The sequence below is a fragment of the Pseudonaja textilis genome, chromosome Z, assembly GCF_049901715.1.
Source record: "Pseudonaja textilis isolate UNSWEBS1 chromosome Z, rPseTex1.2, whole genome shotgun sequence".
Taxonomy (NCBI): domain Eukaryota; kingdom Metazoa; phylum Chordata; class Lepidosauria; order Squamata; family Elapidae; genus Pseudonaja; species Pseudonaja textilis.
The window spans coordinates 133,710,050-133,728,626 of NC_142008.1; the positions used below are offsets into that span (position 1 = coordinate 133,710,050).

At 39.2% G+C, this 18,577-nt stretch overlaps 1 protein-coding gene across 6 annotated transcripts in view; it reads right to left on the bottom strand.

The window, feature by feature from the left end:
- The window catches only part of PLEKHA4 (pleckstrin homology domain containing A4), a 71,626-nt gene that overhangs the window by 38,992 nt on the left and 14,057 nt on the right, over window positions 1-18,577 (bottom strand). For 2 of the 6 annotated variants that reach the window (XM_087918161.1, XM_026711814.2), the window contains exon 1: window positions 15,710-15,846. The exons of 1 other annotated variant lie outside the window; for it this stretch is intronic. The gene's annotated coding sequence lies outside the window, so the exon portion shown is untranslated. Of the gene's footprint in view, window positions 1-6,557; window positions 6,602-11,470; window positions 11,606-15,709; window positions 15,847-18,577 lie in introns of those variants that run through there. 3 more of the 6 variants (XM_087918162.1, XM_087918164.1, XM_087918165.1) reach the window with 3 other exon arrangements.

Consider the following 18,577-nt stretch of genomic DNA (forward strand, 5'->3'; position numbering starts at 1 on the left):
TTTTAAAGCCACAAGTTAAATTCTTCTTATTTTTAAAGAAATGTGTCATTGTTCCATTTTTTTTTTATTAGCCATTTTTCAAAAAACCCAAAGAATATGCATATTCAGTAAATAAATATAATGCTGTCCTTTATATTGATAAGATATTTTTTGTAGAAAATATGCAGGCCAGATTTGCTAACATATTTTGTTATCCAGATATTTTATTAACAATGCCCTTGGCAGCTTTAGTTAGTTTTTTTCTTTTTTTAGTTCTGTTAAGACATAGCATGGAATAGGAAAAATCTTGTGCTCTGCTAAGTCTTTATTTCCTTTCCACAAACCTAGCACCCCATAAACCTCTATGTCAATTCCATCTCTTCTTCACAATTTAGGTCCCTGAATCATTTTCTTCATATTTACAGCATAATCTTCAGGAACCAACCCTACAATACCCCCCATAGATCAAACTTATGTAAATCTGTATTAATCTGTTTAGTTCCCTTCCCTACTTTATGTTAGAGTAGAAGTTCAAAGAGGGGGGACCAGAATTAAAAAGTTCTTAGAAGCAGAAAGCTTTACAAAGAATCCAGCCTGCTTTAATTAAAATCCTTTCGTTCATTACTCCATCTAACACATTTATTATGAGTTTTTGCGTGCCCCATTTAACTTTTCTTTTTCTTTTAAATGGAGCCGAAACTCAAAATGAAGTATTGAAACTACAAAAGTTATTCCTCTGTTTGGCCCTCAGCCATTAATTCCCTCTAGTTATTTTTGGATCAAACCCACCTGCTTTGTGTCTGGCATATCTTTCCAGACAGTATATAGACTTGAAGATGGGAAATTCCATCCCTTTCGCTGCCAGCAGAATTCTGTGGTTACTTGTCCCCTTTGTTGTTAAACACCAGAACCTCCACATTTTAAATATCTCAGATTTTAACTCTCACAGGCCAGTTTTAATTCACACTTAGGTGGCATTTTGAGCTTCCTGCTTCTCAGATACCAATAATACTCTTTGTTATTGTTGATTTCCATGCATAATTCATATTTTGTCAAGGGCAAGCCTGATTTAACACCCTAAAGGTCTACTGGGCAGCAATTACAATAATTTTCAAATACCATGGCTTCTGTTTTACAGGAATGCTATTGATGCAAATTATACCTACATTTTAAAAAACTTTAATTATTAGTGAATCCCTAAGTGGTTAAGGGAGAACAACACGTGTCCCCACCTGAACTGCTGTCAAAATGTTAATTTTAATGTGAAAGAAAGAGGTATTAAATAGACAGGAAGCGATTTAATTGTATCAAATTAACTTATTTTTAATTACATTAATATTTAAATCAAACTTTTGCAAAACTCAAAACTTTGCCCTGTCTTCCCCAATTTTTGGAGCCCTCCATCCCAGGATGCCACTTAACACCAAATTGCCCAGTGTCTCAATTCCAATGTATAATATATGCTAAAATAATTCTGTAAAATCCTGTAAAATTACAGTACAGGTAGTCCTCAATTTATAAAAGTTCATTTAGTAAGTTACTACTCAAAGTTACAAGGCTATTGAAAAAAAAGAGTTATGACCTTTTTTTATACCTATGACCACTGAAGCACACCCATGGTCACATGATCAAAATTCAGATGCTTGGCAACTGACTTATATTTATAACGGTTGCAGTGTCCCAGGGTCATGTAATCACCTTTTGTGAACATCTGACAAACAAAGTCAATGGAAAAGACAGATTTACTTAACAACCATGTCATTAATTTAATAACTGCATTGATTCACTGTGGCAGGAAAAGGCAAAGGAGCAAAATTTACTTAACAAATGTCTCACTTAGCAACAAAGGTTTTGTGCTCAAATGCATTGTAAGTTGAAGACTAGCTGTATTTCTATACAACCATTCAGAAAATCAATTTCACACAGTAGTTCTAATTCAGTGATCACAAGAGGGAGTGGCAACTTGGTCATTAAGCAAAGCGATCACTAAACAAAACCAGGAGTGTGCTTATGACCTTTAGCCTTTCAGATCTGCAAAGGCTGTAAATGAGAAGCACTGGTCATAACATTGCATTTTACATTACCATTGTTACTGTGAATGGTGGCTAAACGATTTCCAAGTGATGATTAACTTATCAAGTGTTGGGAGAGAAGACCTGAGCAAATAAGAGTTTAAAACAATCTTAGATGATTGTTAAGTCGAGGACTACTTGTAAACCAATGGGAATTTGCCATCCACCATAACAAGGCGAAGAAGATAACAATGAAGGAAGCATTTTGTGCAAAACTTCTTCCCGACCAGCACTGACTGGCAAACACATTTTGTCTCATGATCTCCAACCAAAGGGCACCTCCATAACTCCTGGCAAACTTTGCCTTTGCATTCCATCTCTCCCTCCCACCTCTTATCCTGGCTATGACGCCAAGTGGATGAATGGAGCATTGATTCAGGAAAGACCCCCTCTACCCCGCCTTGATCCTGAACAGTAAGGGGAGCACTGAAGGCCCTTATTCAAACACCCACACTGAGTTTGAGGAACGTCATGTTTCTGCCTTCGCCCGGAGCCATAGAGAAAGATGGAATATTTAGCAGATACAATGAGGGAACTGGAAAACAGCAGCTTGACCGTCCCCAAAATCATGGACCTTGAGAAGAACCATCTTCACAAATGTACCACATGATGCAAAATGCAACATGTTGATAGGTTGCTTCCAAACTTAGTGTTTAGAACCATAAAGTTTAAAATGAGAAAGACACTTTATCGCAGTGCAACTAAAAGGGGCGAGCGACGTACAGTGGCTCTTCGCCTTGCATTTAATTTTTTTAAAATATTTTTTTCTTTATTAAGCAAACAAACACAAACAAAAAAAACAGAAAATACATAAAAATATTGAACATGGTACTTAATTGTATATATGGCTATACAATTGTATTTAATTGTATTTTTAATTTTTAGCATCCTAATTTGCATTGTTCACTCCTTAGAACGATACTTCATGCTAAATTATCATTGGTTTTACATTTTAAAAGGAGTAAGCCTCAGTGGTTGGGTTCGCACTTGATATCGTCAAATGGCTAGTTCACGTATAACAAAAAACTATCACACTTTGACTCAATGCAATGTGTGAATCTAATCAGAAGCTTGCATAGCCATCTGCTTGTTTCCAAATTCAAGGATTTCAAGGTTGAGAACTGACCATGCAAGAAAATATGCCAGCGAATGGTGACAGGTTATATTTTTGGAGCAATCAAAAATTAGGAAAAAAGCCAACTTTGGTGATGAGGCATGATTCCAAGTTGTAATTACTGAAGGTATAATACAATTTTTCAATTTATATCCATCAAGTTTAACATTACTCATCTAAGATTCTAAAAGATGTCAGAACTTCAATTCTCCACGTTCCCAGCCCAATTCTAAAATGTTTAGCAAACACGCAGGCCTTCAGGATTTAGATCAAGGCCTACCATTAAGCCAGGGTTTCTCAACCTCAGTGGCTTTAAAGATGTGGATTTCAACGCTTAGAATTCCTTGGTATGAAACGCTTCCTAGAGAATTCTAGGAGTTGAAGTCCATGCAAGTTTCTGAAGTGAGGAAACCGTGCACAAAGCAAAGTTAAGATAGCTGCCAGGAGGATATATGCCACATGGAATGGCCCATGTCTCTTAAATTTGCTTTCTCCCTTCAGATGTAGTTCAGGACACAGTTGCATTAAAGCGACATTCAACTGCCAAATCAGTCGAATTCTGAACCTGTTTTGCAGCAGCAGAGGCCAGGAAGAGAGGGGACAAAGCCAATCTGTTAAATCTCAAGAGTTTTTTGTAGGCCTTCCAGAAGACACCAGAGATTGGACTCTCCTGCTTGAAATAATCCATTTCACCATGGAGATCCAGTCTAGATGGGAGAAAGCATGCAATTCTCTGTTACTTCCCTTTGTAGAATTAATAAGAGTGCTTAGCAAAAATTTAGTATGAAGGACAGGGGTGTCAATAAAAACAGATCATACCAAACCAATCTTATTTCATTCATCAATTCAGTGACTTAAATTAGTAGAGCAGCAAAATACTGTGGACATAATGTACTTAGACTTCAGCAAGGCATTCAAAAAGCAGATCACAACCTACTTTTTGGTAAGCTAGAAAAAAGCAGGATAGGTAGCATCACCATCAGATGGATTTATAATTGGCTGACAAACCATACTCAAAAAGTAGTCTTTAATGGTACTCCATCTAGATGGAGGGAAGTAAGCAGTGGGGTACCATAAGGTTCCATCTTAGGGCCAGTATTCTTCAATATCTTCATAAATGACTTAGGTGAGGGAATAGAAGGGGAATTTACCAAATTTGCAGATGATACTAAGCTGGCAGGAATAGCCAACACCCTAGTTGGTAGGCTCAAGGTATGTTAAATTCAGCTTTAAGAAGACAAAGAACCATCCAGGATGCTAAATTAGTGTTCTCCAAGCACCCTGAGTCAGATTACTGAGTATACACCATTTCTGATACCTACAATACACCCAATTTTAATGTCATTCCAGGTTCCTAAGGAAAACCTAAATCAGTGTTTCTCAACCTTGGCATCTTTAAGATGGGTGGACTTCAACTCTTAGAATTTCCTGGTCAATAGGATTCTGGGAGTTGAAGTCTGCCCATCTTAAACTTGCCAAGATTGAAAAACACCGAACTAAGTGCTTAATTAGACTCATTAAAAAATGCCTGAGGGGGAAATCTTGTTTTTCTTTCCCTGCAGGAAGCTTGGAATAAATGCTGGTTATGAGTTCCACTGAGAAACTGGAGATCTGGCAGCTGTCCAAAGATGCCAGGGCTGGATGCCTAGCTTGCAATGGACCACCCAGGTTAAGTAATGTAGTTTCATTCTCAGCTGCCAACTGTAATAAAACAGGTTGTTGTAAACAACATTCAAGAAACAAACACAAGCTGTTTCAAATTCTCTAAAATAGGCTATATAAATATTTTGGGGAGTAGATAAAGAGCTGCTGAAAAGTAGATGATTTACTGCAACACTAGATTAAAACTCTCATCGTTCCCAGCCAGGGCATGATGACCCTTCTACAGTAGTTGAATTGATAATGTTGCATGCAATCTTCCTCCAAAAAGTCACCAATTGCAGGATTTCTGGCTGAGCATTGGAGGCGTAATGAGAGGTCCTTAGAAGTTTCTTTTGATTTAATTCTGCATAGGAACATAGTTCAACAAACTGGCTTTTTCAGGACATTATCCAAAAAAATACAAACATGAAAGAAATATTTAAAAATGACATGTAATTGTTGGTGGGGTTTTTTTTTTCAATTGTATGGAATAGTTAAAAGCTAGATAGTACTTATGCCATTGTGTTCCCAATTCTAGCCTGGTACCCTTCTCCACAGCAGTGCCTTGCTTTGTTCAGGTTAACTCAAATTTCTTTCTCTCCCTCCTCCCACTTCAAACAACACATAGAAGAGGCTTTGAAATGTCCCTATACCAAGGCTTAGCTCTGGCACTTCACAATTTGACCAAAGGTCAGGGTGAAATTAAGTATTTACATGGTCAAATTTGGTTTTTTTTTTGCAGCTGTCCGGTAAGTTTAACTCTTCCCTAACAAGACCTCCCTCTCTTCTGAAGAGAGAGAAAAGTCAAGAGAAAGTACACAAACACAAAAGGCTCCAGATAAAGAAGAGATGATTTGCAAGAAAACAACTATTGTTCCACCCACAAAGACACACACTCCAGTTTGTCTGGAAACCCCCTCATGTTGAGTTTATGGTAGGGCACTGGTCTTCTGTTAAGTCCGTGGTTAGAAAGAGAGGGAACCATCAAGGTGGTAGAACTTACCGAAATGACCAAATTGCCCTGTCTGATTAGAGAAAAGACAGTATCTACATCTACCACTCACTGGAAACCACTTATGGACTTTTTGCATAAAACATAAAACAATGAACTTCAGATCTATTGTTTTAACTATGAGGATAGATTATGGAAAGAAGAGTGTAATGCCATAACTTTACAGAAAAGAGTAACTTTACATTTACTGGTATAAATATTGGAAACCTCTATATCATTTTTTCTTTCTTTCCTATTTTTCTTCCATTTTTCTTTTTACAATTTATCTTTCTCTTTTATCTTTCATATTCTATTACTTTGCATTAATTTTTTTAAAACTTTCAGTAAAAGCCTTTAAAAGAGAGAGTCCTTATCTTTCATTCCATCATAGCCATTGTATCAACACTCCTAGGGGTGATTAATTGCTTTGAAAGGGTTCAAGATGCTTAGCTTATCTATTTCAGTGCTTATTTTACTTGTAAAAAGAATTAGACACACCCCTAGACAAACAGGGCTATTTACTACAAATTTTGGTGATGCAATCCAGAGAGATTCAGAGTTTGAGGCCCTCTGTGACCTGCCCTATAGTATTTTTCTCTTATTCTATGCGTGCTTGGTTTGAATTTAAGTTCCACTGAAGTCAATAATATATTACATTTAGTAAAACATTTCTTGCCCCTCCCCAAACTGAGCTCAAAATGCATATCTTATCCTTCCTCCAAATATACCCTATTTTCCAAGGTTCTGTGCTGTACAGTACCTATTTCTCCTCCGGCAGAGATGGAAACCGTTTTAAAGAGCTCCTGCACTTCAGTTTTCATCAGATGCAACCAGGGTAGTCATCAGTCAGAGATTACAGGAGTTCAAACAAATTTAAAGGGCCAGAGGTTTATCATTCATGCCTTAAAAACTTTAGGTTAAAATAAAAGGATAGCTTTTAACTATGAAGTTCAATTAGAATTGTAAACTTCCCAAATAATCCCATGCACTAAACAGAATTTTGCAGTAATGAGCTGTTTGATATTCACACATCACACTACATCTTGAAATGCTGCAGCAACTATATCTGACACCTAAAAATACATTCCCTCCAAATATATCTTTATGCACAAATCATTTTTAAAAATTTCTCTGCTACTCTGTTCTCTCCAACTCCCACCCAATGCTAATATTTTTGATAATCTAACCCTGACCTCTAGTTTAGACTGTACCCCTAAAGTTATGTAAAGAGAGAAAATATTCAAAGCATTTTCTACTATCCGATTTCAAAGCCACATAGTTTAACTGAAACCTGTTCAAGATTCTTTCATTGCTATCCTGCTCTGTTGAATTATCTGTTTCTTGTTTCTGCATCTTTAGAAGGTATGTTTATGTAAGAATTATTATTCTAATTTATAGGTTGCATGGCAGGAATGGAACTTTTAGCCCCTGGGCCTACTCTGGCTATGAATGAGCGCCTTCCACAAATCATTTTCCTTTGAGAGCTCCAGATAAAATTTTGACTTTTACCGCGTCCATCCTGTGGTTCTCAAAGGGAAAGTACTAAGCCAAGCAAGTGTCACCCCAAAAGTCACATTTAAAGCTGCTCTTCAAAGGCAGTTCTGTCTTAGACACCCCATAACTTCTGCAAAGAAGGAAGTCATGAAGCAGCCAAGATTAGATAAGCCCATGTACACATTTTGTACTGGACCATATTGGATCTTTAGCATGGTTATGGTTCAGTTTACTTGAAGTTTCCCCAAGCATTGATAGCCATTTCCTGGATAGCAAAAGTGGGATTACAGATTCCCTTCCTTGACACCTTAAATTTTTTTCCATACAAGGAGAGATTATTTTTGGTCTCATTGCGTAAAGAAACATTTATGCTAACAGGGATGAAGCACTAATGGCCTTGTCCTCTGCCATCCTCTGATTTGTTCAATGTATATATGTGATTCAATACTTCATTCAGAAGTAGATTCAGCTTTCAAACTGAAGCAACTCTATAAATACGCCATTGTGTATCAAGAGATCAAGAAAATGTTTGATCTTTATTGCATATGTTACTACTTCACAATTTCCACACTGGGTGAAAATTTTCTTTCCTCTGTCTAGCCACTTTTGAGATGGGACTCAAAATTCCCATCCAGCTTGAAAATCAGTTCAGAATTCTGGAGATGCACCATTACATTGGAAGGGCTTACCAGGTTCCAGGTAAGAGCTGAACCTCAATCCCTAATCTTATACATTTCTGAAGTTTGAGGACACTAGCAAACCAAAGACATGGTGCAGGTTTTCCAGCTGTCTTCTTTAACTAATTACTGCAGCCAATCCAGCAACACATGAGGGTTACCAACAGAAAATGATGTTCTCTGGGTCCAGTGAGAAGATTGGGCTCACATATCATGCTAAACTAAGAGCTGTGAATTGGGGTCTGGCTCAATGATAAATGAGCCCAGCAAACTGGGTATATTTACCCAAAGCTAATAGCAGTGTTACAATATCTGCCACAGAGAAGAGGCAGATAATTTATTTTCCAGAGCACCTGAAGGCAGGACAAGAAGCAATGGATGGAAACTAATCAAGGAGAAAAGCAACCTAAGAACATAGGAGAAATTTCTAGGAGAGAAATTTCATAGGAGAATAATTAATCAGTGGAATGACTTGCCTTCTGAAGTGGTACGCGCTCCAATGATGGAGGTTTTTAAGAAGAGATTGGACAATCATTTATCTGCAATCATACAGGGTTTCCTGCTTGAGCAGGAGGTTGGACTAGAAGACCTCCAAGGTCCCTTCCAATTCTATCATTCTGTTAAATCATAGTTGTTGATGGGCATAGATTTACCTGGAAACACTTCTAGCCCATCTCCATAGAAAAAAATAAAGTCTGCAGCCTAACCTGGATATGAGGGGTCCTTGGTGCTCTCTGAGCTTGCTTGTTTTCTTGCAGACGTTGCATTACCCAAACTAGGTAACATCATCAGTGCTAGACCAGTTTGGGTAATGAAACATCCGCAAGAAAACAAGCAAGCTCAGAGAGCACCAAGGACCCCAACCCTGTGTTACAAATAATTCTTCTTTATTAGTAACCTGGATGTGTTTACTCAGTAGCAAACCCCAAAGTATTCAACCAATTTGTTTCTAGGTGCATTCAATTCTAGCTACATATTGCAATCTTTCTCATGTCTACTATGCTGCATTAGGTTAGCCTATAAAAGGAATTAATACTGGAAAATAAAGTTGCTTGGGCCGCTCTGTTCTTCCAAAGCTTCCTTTGCTTATCTGCTGGCATAGCTCAAGAAATCAAGAGAAAGAGACCACCACTGATGACTTGCTTTGAGGTGACACCTTCCAAAGGGGAGAATCATATCTGTGAAGAAAAACATTGCATCCCAAAAGGGTCACCCATATAGTTCTAACCAAAGGTCTCCTGCTGCCGGCAACTCCTTCCTCAAGAATCCACAGGAATGATCAATTCTATAATAGATTCCCCCATAGGACTTCAGATTATCCCCATAAAGGCCTTGCCAAGCTATTAACTTGTTTAGATGAACTGCAAAGCTTTATGAAGCAGAACATCAATCAAAAGTAAATTGCATGTCTTGAAAAAGCAGAGTGAAAACAGCAGAATCTTTTGAAGTTGGTTATTTAAGAGCATGATTAAAAATACAACAGTAATGATTTGTATAACATTGGAATATTTAAAGCAGTTTGCATTCATTAGAAAAGGGAATCCTTTGAAGATGGTTATTTAAGGCAACATGATTAAGAATACAACCAGTACTGTAATATTTTGCATAACTTTGTAATATTTAAACTACTTCTCATTCTTTAGCTAATCATCATCCTTACAAATTTATACAAATTAATTTACTTTTAATAGAGCACATGGAGAAAAGGAGAAAATCCAAAGATTAATCAGAAATGTTTACAGACAATAGATGAGTCCTCTATAACAGTTCATTTAGTGACTGTTTACATTTACAACGGCACTGAAAAAGAGATTTAGGACTGTTTTTCACACTAAGAGTTGTGGCATCCCCATGGTCACATGATCAAAATACAGCCACTTGGCAACTGACTCATATTTATGACAATTGCAGTGCCCTAGGGTCATGTGATTCTCCTCTTGTAACCTTCTAACAAATAACGTTAATGGAGAAACCAGATTCATTTTACAACTGTTACTAACTTAACAACTGCAGTGGTTCACATTTTACAACTGTGTTACTAACTTAACAACTGCAGTGGTTCACTTAAAAAACATGCCAAGAAAGGTTGTAAAATGGGGCAAAATTCACTTAACAAACATATCACTTAGCAAGAGGAATTTTGAGCTTAATTATGGTAAGTTCAAGGACTACTTGTAATGCATTATCTCTGTTAATCGTATTGGATCAGCAATTCTCAAACATTTTGGTCTCAGTACTCAATTCTTAAAAACAATGGAGGACGCAAAAGGCACTTTTCTTTATATGGGCTACATCTATTGAAAATTGCTGCATTAGAACATAGGAATTTTAAAATACTTGACTTTTTGGGAAGCCCAAAATCACATTTTTTTGAAAACCACTGTACATTTCTATGAATAGGTACCATTTCAAGTGGCTCACAGTGCTCCACAATACTTGATAATATACTTATATATTTTTAATATTTGTAACCCAGGGGTCCCCAATCCCTAATCTATGGACCACCACCTGTCCACAGCATGCCAGTAATCCGTCTGTGCAAACAAGCCCCATTCATTGGATGCAGGCAACATGCAAAACCACACCACCTCTGGTCCACAGAAAACCTCTCTCCATGGAAAGGGTGGGTCCCTGATGCCCAAAAGATCGGGGGCCATTGTTTTAATGCATGTTTCATCCTGAGGTTCTAAGGCAGCATGCAGTAAGACAAAAGCATTTAAGTAATAACACTGCAACCTCACCAAACCAATGCAGAATAAAAATGCTATCCTCATATAACACAATGCATCTGAAGGGGCAATGATAACAAAGTTAAATTGCCTGGGGAAAATGCACAACTATAACCAGAAACTGAAATTTTAGTAAGCCCTTTCAGTGGTCATGGGGCCACTGAAACCAAGATCCTTTTCTGTGCAAACACAGCCTCTGATACAGGTGGCTTCCGCTCCTCAGGCACATGCAATCCATTCCCGCTAAATTGGAAAATTACATATAATTTTAAATTATTAAGCTAGCCGCACGGCAGGAAAAACTGCCTCTGAGTTTTTCTCCCATCTGTGGAAGGGAAAAAGAAGATTAATAGCTAGAATTCCTTTTGAATGCCCTGGAAACATTGCTCGGGGGCTGCAACAAAGGCACCTGTTCCTCGCTACTCCTGGAACCGGAATAGGTACATTGGCAGCCCTGCAGCCCTCCAATCTTTTCCAGGTGTTTGGAATTGTGTCAGTTCCCAGCATTCCCCGAAGATCCCGCTTTTGCCCTTCCAGGGCTAAACTTTGCCAATGAATGTGCCTCGACTAACGCTCCGTATCGTGTTGTAAGTAAAACTTCGCGCGAGCTCGTTGCAACAAAACTGATTAAATCCAGACGTAACACTTCCCGGGAGGCTAGCGGCCAGCAGGTCGAGTTCCCCACCCAAAAACTCCCCCAAACTCACAGCGAGAGTCCCCTTGAACCTCCGCTCGTAAAAGACCCCCGTCCCCTTCCTCTCTCTCTCCCTTACTACCAGCGGGGCTGATCCTTTGGGAGGTGCGGCGATGCGAGAAATGCAGCGAAGAGTCCCGAATCTCGCGCAGGGTGTGCCGAAGTGAATCGAGGGCTGGGTGGGGTTTTCTCTCTCTTTGGAATAGTCTTCAGTGTAGCTGGCGCTGCTGCTTTCTCAGCCGTTGGATGGCTTCGTTTATTCATCCGCTGGCATTTGAGCCCGGCAGCTGAGACAAAGGGGGTCGGGGCAGCTGGCCGCGGGGGCGAAAAAGCATACTTGGCATCGGTCACAGCGGGTGTGTGTCCGCATAACCCCGGGCGGCCCCGCCCAGAAGCCAAAAGGCGCCTCCTGCCACTTTCGCCTTATGCCTAAAGTGGGTGGGTGGGAGGGAGATAAGGATCTTAGGTGGGAGTCCCAAAGGTGCTTTTTCAAGAGGCAACTGGACTTTCGTGAAGCAGAAGAAGCTTCTTGGATGAGAAGTAAAACGTCTTCAAAGAAAAACAAAGAAGGTCCAGTTTGCACCTCTGGGGCAACCACTGAAATATCTATAGGGATGACTGAGACTCCCCATAGATATTTTAGATGGGACAACTCACAACTAAGGCCAAACTAACCTAGTTTTCTTTCCTTTTATTCCTTTACCTGCCGGCTTCCTCCAAAGCAGCAACCCAGTATGGGAAAAATCCACATTCTTAATTTACAGATAGTCCTTGATTTAACAACAGTTCATTTAGTGACCTTCAAAGTTACAATGGCACTGAAAAAAGTGACCCTCACACTTGCAACAGTTGCAACATCCCCCATGGTCACATGATCAAATTTCAGATGCTTGGCAACAGGGTCATGTTGCAATGTTTTGGGGTCATGTGATCAGCTTTTGAGACCTTCTGACAAGCAAACTGATGGGGAAGCCCAATTCACTTGACAATGGTATTACCCACTTAACAATTGCAATGGTTTACTTAACAACAGCAGCAAGAAAAGTTGTAAAATGGAGCAAAACTCACTTAACAAATGTTTCACTCAGCAACATAAATTTTCAGTTCAACTGTGGTCTTAAATCGAGGACTACCTTCTCCAGGGTGGTAGTGATGTGTAATGAAAAAACACAGGAGCACGGCAACCCTTTAAAATCCCAGAATTGGCAATTGGGTGCAGAAGAGTCTGGGAACAGGGAGCCAGACTGTAAATTCAACCATAACCAAGCAGCGCTGTCTTTGGGAACTCTGCTCAGCCAGATAGAACATAATTACCCGAGATTAACTAACTATGGTTCATTCAGATAGGGCTAGGGGTTTAGATTGCAGAAATTCGGGGAACCGATAGAAGGCAACACAGACATATAGGGACTCTTTCCTACCGTCTATTTGTCATTTGGAGTTAAGGTGATCAAATAAATAAAATGTTAAGCATTGCAGTCCCTGCCCCCCCATCCCCCATACACACACATTAAACACGTGTGTACATGAACTAGACCAGGGGTGTCAAACTCAAGGCCCAGGGACCAAATCTGGCCTGCCTGGTGCTCCCTAGCTCCGTTTTCACTTGCAGAGGGTTGCAGGAGGCTTTCACAGCCGAAAATGGAGCTCAGGAGCCTGTTTTCGCTGGCAGAGTGCTCAAGCCACCATAGATGCCCCCCCCCCCGACATGAGTGATGTCATGCTGGCCACGCCCATCTGGCCATGCCCCCCAGCCCCCCAAATTCAAACACAACCCTGATATGCACATCCCAATGAAATCGAGTTTGACACCCCTGAGCTAGACAGAATCATGCAGCAAGCTAGGTTAACGTTGTCAGAATACACATAGTCGTTATTGTCAAGCTTCAGTATGAGATCAACGTTGTTAACTGGGGGAGGTTGGCATCTGTTTTAAATCCTGGCAGCCGCTTTAGATAGCCTAATCTAGGTATGAAGCTCTTGGGAATAAACAATCTCTCCTAATAGGCGTTGAATAAACGCATTTTAAATAAATGAAGTCATGTTAGCTGCTCTCCGCCCCTTAAGTTATTTTCTGGCCATTTGAAATCTCTGGGCTTGGATTCCTGTGCTTTGGCCCTGAGGTTAGGCCTCATTAAGGGTGTTGGTCCCAGCAGGGCTCCACATCCTATCCCAATCTTGACGCACTAAGGCAGGAAAAGACTCTGGGAGTGCAAATAAGGATTTTATCCCTATCTCCAGTGCTTCCCAGAGCCCAGTGGCGCAAGCCGCAATGACATCATACGCTTCACTGTGTCATTTGGGTGATGATATCACTGCCCCCCTTGTACAGGTAGTCCTCGACTTACAACAGTTTATTTAGGGACCGTTCAAAATTACAACAGCACTCAAAAAAAGTGACTTATGACCGTTTTCATGCTTATGACATTTGTGGCGTCCCCATACCCACGTGATCAATATTCAGATGCTTGAGCCTTGAAATTACTAGGGTATGAGATTCAAAGGCCCACCCAATTCAGTAAGGGACACACCCCTTTCCATAGGGGTACCCCTGGTTAGAATATTCCCACCAGCGGGACGAATGAATTTGATTGGAATTGCCAATTCAACTGTACTTAGTTCACAAAGTGAAAACAGGCTGGAGAGAATAAAGAAAAGAGAAAATGAAACTACAAAGTGACGTATTCCTTCCTCATCTATTTCTGAATGCTAGCGAAAGTATCCATACACAGACAGTCCTCAACTTACAGCAGTTTGTTTAGTGACTGTTCGAAGTTACAACGGCACCGAAAAATGTGACTTATGACCATTTTTCATACTTGACAACATCTTCAGCATCCCTGTGATCATGGGATTGAAACTGAGACGCTTGGCAACTGTCTCATATTTATGACCATTGTAGTGTCCAGGGATCACCTTTTGCAACCTTCTGTCTAGCAAAGTCAAAGGGGAAGCCATTTACTTAACAAATGTTACTAACTTAACTTCAATGATTCACTTAACAACTGTGACGAGACAGGTCATAAAATGGGGCAAAACTCATTTAACAAAAGTCTCACTTAGCAACATAAATTTTGGGCTCAGTTATGGTCATAAGTCGAGGATTATTTATATATACACGTGCTTTTCCTTTCTGGAATGTGCTTATCAACTAACAGAGACTTATCCTTGTAGGGCCCCTGGTAAATTAGCCAACTACATTTTAGTATTTTACACACCCAGCTTCTGATTCATTGGCAATTCTGGGCATAAAATGAACCTAAAAATTGGAGTAATACAGTATAGAATGGAATGGAATGAAATAGAAATAGAAAAGAATAGAATAGGGACCTTAGAGGTCTTCTAGTCTAACCCTCTGCTCAGGCAGGAAACCCTATACCATTTCAAACAAATGGTTGTCCAATCAGTTCTTTAAAACTTCCAGTATTGGAGCATTTACAACTTCTGGAGGCAGGTTGTTCCACTGATTAATTGTTCTCACTGTCAGAAAATTTCTCCTTAGTTCTAGGTTGCTTCTCTCCTTGATTAGTTTCCACTCATTGCTTCTTGTCCTGCCTTCAGGTGTTTTGGAGAATAGGTTGGCTCCCCTCTTCTTTGTGGCAACCTCTTGAGATATTGGAACACCGCTATCATGTCACCCCTAGTCCTTCTTTTCATTAAACTAGACATACCCAATTCCAGCAACAGTTCTTTATATGTTTTAGCTTGCAGTCCCCAAACATTTTTGTTGCTCTTCTCTGCACTCTTTCCAGAGTTTCAACATCTTTTTTACATCGTGGAGACCAAAACCAGATGTAGGGTGACCTTACCACGGCATTGTAAAGTGGTATTAACACTTCATATGATCTTGATTCTATCCCTCTGTTAATACAGCCTAGAACTGTGTTTGCTGTTTTGGCAGCTACAACACACTGCTGGCAGTAAGCTATGGTTCAGTTAATTATGGACGATCAGGACGCTTTAGAGTCACAACTACCACAAGGCAGATAAAGCATAAAGTTGCTCTTGAACTCAGAGAATTCTCCGAGGCTCCTCGGAGCATGAATTTATGCACTGCCCATAATAAGCCGTAGAGCTTCAATACCATAGCCCCTTACTTTTTTTTGTCAGATTCTTCAAACCTCTTATTTTTCCCCTGAGAATCCCAACTTTCCTTCTTGTCCCTGATTGCAGGAAAATATCACTTTTGTTTGCTTGCAAAGAGTTGCTGCAATCCAATTTTGGCTAGTAAGTTACCCACACCACACCCCACAACCTGGGAGCCTGAAAATACGAAGGGAAATATATTAAGATGAAAGGGATGAATCACTGTTCTTACCTGGCTTCTGGATGGTGGCCAAATCTCTAGGTAGATTGAGGGGGAAAAGTTGGACCACTCTCCTTGGTAACTTACTGATCTCGGATTTTTTTTTATTTTTGTCTTCCTTTCTGTGTTCCCACAGCTGTAGCTCTTGGCATCAATATCGGAGCACTATACTCCCTTTTATTTGTGCCAGTTACCTCTCATCTTCTTTCTCTAATGCTACCCATTCCTTTCATAACTCCTCTGGCTGCTCCTCCACTTCTCTTATTGCTCTATTTCTCCTCCCACTATAGTCCTCTTATCTATTCTTCTGTTCTCCACCTTTTCCCTCCAATTCCCCCTCTGGTTTGCCTCTACGCTGTTCAGCTTCCTAGTTGTTAAATATTGCAGTCTTCAATCCCCTGTGATTAATCTTCCTAATCATGTTTCTACTCTCCCTCTGTTCTTCTGGCTTTTCCTTTGCCGCTTTAGGGAATGAGAGGAGAGAAAGAATAAAGGAAAAGAAAGCGATTGAATTTCAATTCCTGAGGATCTATCACTCCACCTTCCTGGGGGCTTGGCTTGGGGGAGGGTAAATCATACACGGAAAGGGAGGGAGGGAGGTTCACAAGGAGAGGTGATGGGCGCCACAATTCCTGACCTTAACTCTGGGAAAGGAGTGGTCTCAAAGCTTTAGAAAAACAGGGAACTAGGAAGTTGACAGAAACATTTTTGACTGGTGAGCTGGAATGGGTTTGATGTCCCCTTGAGGTTGGTAGAAGAAGCCACAGCCTCTGGCACCCCCTGGTGGCTAAACCCTTCTAGAAAATGAGCCATCATTGCAGCAAAGACCATCTGCTTCTTAAAATATTTTTGATTCTTGGCCCGTCCATGTGTCTGGCAGGAATAGTAGAGCTGTTTTAGATTGTTTCCTCATATTAGGAGTGAGGAAGCAAAACAAAATAGTAACATTGAGAGCCATTTGAACAATCCCCCTTTCCTGAACCAAACTTGAAATGAAAAATAAAAAATGAATAATAAACTCAGACAGTTTTATTTATTAGAAACAGGAATAAGTTGAATCATTTATAAGATGATGATAAATTTCTGTACAAATACAGACACTCTAAACTGGGTTTTAACACAAAATACCCTAAACTTCCCCAAACCAGCAGAAGTTAATTATGGCCAGATCAATATACCTCCAAGATATGAAAAGCAAAAAGCATTTGATAATCTCAATTGGAAATTCATGTTATATCAAATTAAAAGGTTGGATTTTGGCACCAATATAGAAAAAACATTACAAGAAATATACTCAAATCAAAAAGCAAGTTTATTACTAAATGGAGATCGCACTGAAGATTTTTAAATTGCAAAAGGAGTGAGACAAGGGTGTCCATTATCACCTCTGCTATTTGTCTTGTCTTTAGAAGTGTTGCTAGCTACAACCAGACAAAACCCAGAGATTCACGGAATTAAAATTAGAAATAAGGAATATAAAGTTCAGGCATTTTCCAATGATTTGCTACTTATAGTGGAAGATCCAGTGAATACCAATATTGTTGCAACAAATAGAAAAATTTGGGGAAGTGGCAGGATTCAAAATAAATAAAAATAAAACTAAGATAATAGTCAAAAACTGTATAACAAAACGGAAAGTAGAATTAGAAAACATAATGGGACTGCAAATAGTAAAAAGGTGAAATACCTGGGAATTTGGATATCACCCAGATGTTCAGCACTAAAAGAGGACAATTATGTTAAACTGATTAAGCAAATTAGAAAAGAATTGGAATTATGGGCCAAATTGAAACTGTCTATATTAGGAAGAATAGCAACGCTGAAAATGAATACTTTACCAAAACTAATATATCTATTCCAAATGATCCCAATTAAATTAGGGAAATCTTTCTTTATAGAACTATACAAAATGACATCCAAGTTTCTCTGGTTGGACAAGCGGCTATGTATTAAAATGAAAGTATTATAAGACAATAGGAGCAGAGGCGGTCTTGGATTACCAGAATGGGAGCTCTATTATCAGGCAGCGGTAGTGAGTTGGATTAAGGATGGGTTAAATTAAGAGACAAGAGAATCTTAACATTAGAAGGACATGACCTCCTGATAGGTTGGTATGCATTTTTGTGGGAAAACAAAAGTAATGTACATACCTATTTCAATCAACACCTAATAAGAGACTCATTGATTACAACCTAGAAAAAAAATCAAAGGCAAGCACTACATGGAAATCCCACAATGGCTGTCAACCATGGAAGCCGTAATCCATCCAAATAGATTAGACCTACGGAAAATGGTAAGCTATGAAGAACTATTAGATAGTCAAGGAAAATTAAAATCAAATCAAGAACTGAAGGAAAATGGAATCATAATTGATTGGTGGCCATATTTGCAAATTCAAAATAAATATAAGAAAGATTTAAAAGATTTTGGATTTGATAATCCAAATAGATAAAATAGATAAAATTAGATAAAATTAGATAATTAGACAAAATATTAATGAGACTGGAACAAAAGCTTATAACTAAAATATACAAATATTAATTAGATTTCAAAATGGAAGAGGAAACAGCCAAAGGCACAATGATTGCATGAGCACAGAATTTTGGATACACTATAGAATTAGAGGAATGGCAGAAAATATGGAACATAAATTATAAGTTAACGGTATCCGCAGCATACAAAGAAAATATGTACGAAATGTTGTATAGATGGTATTTAGCTCCAACGAGATTGGCAAAAATTTATCCAACATGAGTACCAAATGTTGGAAATGTAAAAAAGTTGACGGTACATTTTATCACATGTGGTGGTTATGCCCCGAGACCAGGACATACCAAATTAAAAATTGGTTACAAGAGATCACTGGGTATCAGATTGAGC